The sequence below is a fragment of the Nycticebus coucang genome, chromosome 2, assembly GCF_027406575.1.
Source record: "Nycticebus coucang isolate mNycCou1 chromosome 2, mNycCou1.pri, whole genome shotgun sequence".
In the NCBI taxonomy this organism is placed as follows: Eukaryota; Metazoa; Chordata; class Mammalia; order Primates; family Lorisidae; genus Nycticebus; species Nycticebus coucang.
Genome location: NC_069781.1, coordinates 120,790,573 through 120,793,085, shown reverse-complemented (window position 1 = coordinate 120,793,085; position 2,513 = coordinate 120,790,573). Strand labels below are relative to the sequence as shown.

At 37.8% G+C, this 2,513-nt stretch overlaps 1 non-coding gene across 1 annotated transcript; it reads left to right on the top strand.

Annotated features, from left to right (window-relative positions):
- Positions 1-1,923: 1,923 nt before the first annotated feature.
- On the top strand, positions 1,924-2,030 carry LOC128580022 (U6 spliceosomal RNA). The gene has a single exon (XR_008378385.1). It is a non-coding gene; the product is annotated as a U6 spliceosomal RNA (small nuclear RNA).
- The last annotated feature ends 483 nt before the right edge of the window (positions 2,031-2,513 follow it).

The window sequence follows — 2,513 nt, the reverse complement described above, 5'->3', positions numbered from 1 at the left end:
ATATTATCTGTTTACTTATTTAATACCAGTGGCTCTCAAAAGAAAATAATTTCTAGGTGAGGGCAAAACTTCGTTAGTTTCACTGCTGTTTCTTTAAAACTTATATAGTAACCAAAGTATAATAGGTGTTGAATACATACTTAATAAATAACAACACAACTCATGGCCCTTGGGGTAGAAGAAGATAGCTGCCAACTTTCTAGCCTTGGTGTGCGATGAATGCATTAAACTATTTTGAATTTAGTTGCCAGGGAGCTTTTATTTCTATACATCATCTTACCAGTTCAATACTTACCGTGCATAGTTTCTTATTTAGTTTTTTTTTTTTCTCTTTTTAATGAGTACAGATGAATGGCCTCTGTGCTTCTTGTTTTGTATGGTGATCACTCCCCTGAGTGCTGGAATAGAAAATGAAATCCAAAGACAATTTCTCTTAAAATAAAGGCTCAAGGGATAGTGAAAAATGCACTAAAGCTGGAGTCACATGTTCATTGAGTGTTAGAATAGATGTTCCTTAGAGAAATCTTCAACCCTCTGCAGGAATTCCTACTCCTGAATTAGGGATCAGGACATCCCTATAAAGGTTTAAGCATTGAGTAATCTAAATAAGATTCAGAATTTAATTAAACTCCTGTGGTGTATGTACTCTAAGGGATCTTACTAAAATATGAGCTAACATAAATATCTTTTGCTTATTTTTTAAAATTCCAAATAAGAAGAAAAATATAAAATGCACCAATGCTAGAAAGTAATTGAGAAAGTATCTGAAACTGGCATTCCCTCTTTAAAAAAAAAAGAGAGAGAGAGAGAGACAAATTATATCTACTTCCACTCAATTATGATGAGGATTAAATTGGACAGAGTAGGCAAGTAGGTTTAAAGAGCTGTGACGTGCTAGAGAAATATAACGACTATCCAGACTAGAGAGTTGTTCACGGGGAGGGGGCTTGTTAACTGCAGGAAGACTCCAGTCTCAGGTACATTGCTTAGCCCAGCTGCACCCCTTTTATTTGACTCTAGCAGAGGCCAGGTGTGGCACTGCAGAGCGAGCATACCTAGAAGGCAGGAGATTGGGACCTTGGTCCCAACTCACACACTTAGTTTGTTGAGTTTCCCGAGGTCTTTTGCATTATTTCTCTAACCACAGTTTGTCTATGAAAACAGGAGTCTAAAAGTAACAGTTACCTCTGCCAGCTTTAAATTCATGGCTTTTTTTTTTTTATTGTTTGGGATTCATGGAGGGTACAAAGTATTAGGTCACACGGATTGCATTTGTTAGATCAAGTCCCTCTTATGATTGTGTCCAGCACTCAAGAGGTGTGCCTCGTGAAGCACCACAAGAATGGAGAAGCAAGAATCCAATGTACTCAGTTCTAATATGAAGGAAATGTAAATTCATGTCTTTTTTTATATTCCTTAGTGCAATCATAGTTTTGTAAAACCTGTGAACCTAAGTAGACATTACACCCACTCCATGTGTCTCTTTCTGGGAAAGTAAATTAAAGGGATGCCTTTAGAATAAGGTACATTCCAGTAGACTGAGAAGTGGTCTATACTAGGCATTCCAGCAAGAGCTGGCCTCGAGTGACCAGCTGTGCCAGACAATGAGAGAGAGACCACGGCCCAGCCCAGCACTTTCCCTTGACACAGAAACTGGACATCAAAGGTGGAACAGTACAATTAGCCTATGGCACTGCTTTACTCCAACTTTATAGCAGCTTTAAACAATCTTTTGCCTTATGAAATGGGTGTCACTCTTTTGTTGTTGTTTCTGGTTTCCTTGCTGTTTTTTGGTTTTAGTAAACCAATGGTATAAAATGCAAAGGGCCCAGTAAGGCAATGCTAAGGTGCTCTGTCATTTTCCACATTTCTATTGTTCTTCCATACCCACTTCTTTTATCTGCTAAGGAAAAGCTCTTCCTGGTCCTCACTTCAGCAGCACATTTACTAAAATTGGAATGATACAGAGAAGATTAGCATGGCTCCTGCACAAGGATGACACGCAAATTCATGAAGCGTTCCGTATTTTCCTGCTCTAATGCTAAAAAAAAAAAAAGGAAAAGTTCTTCCTGTTACAAATACTGAATTAATAGAAGATTCTTTTCTTAGGAAGATAAAGGTTTGCTTCCAACCCCCAAACCCCAAAAGACAGTGACAGGAGAACTATGAGCTTTTGCTTCATATTCGCAGTGGCGGATCCTGTCGAGAACAAAGTTACTCAACTTTCAACTTAAGGTGCATGGAATTCATCATAAAATGTGTGTTTTTAGTTTGTGAAGACTGATACAGTCTTATAGACTGACTTATCTTAACATCAACCTATGTTAATACTGACCATTATTTATTTTTGTTCTACTATAAATTCAGGGTGGTGTACTTTAGCATATAAAAAAGAGATAGTAGAATGCTGAGGGTAACTAAAACCTAAAATCAGAAAAAGAATAAAAGGAAGTGAGGGGAGGAGGAAGAGAAGGAGGAATAGTCAGCCCCACTATGACAGCATAGAGGTTAAA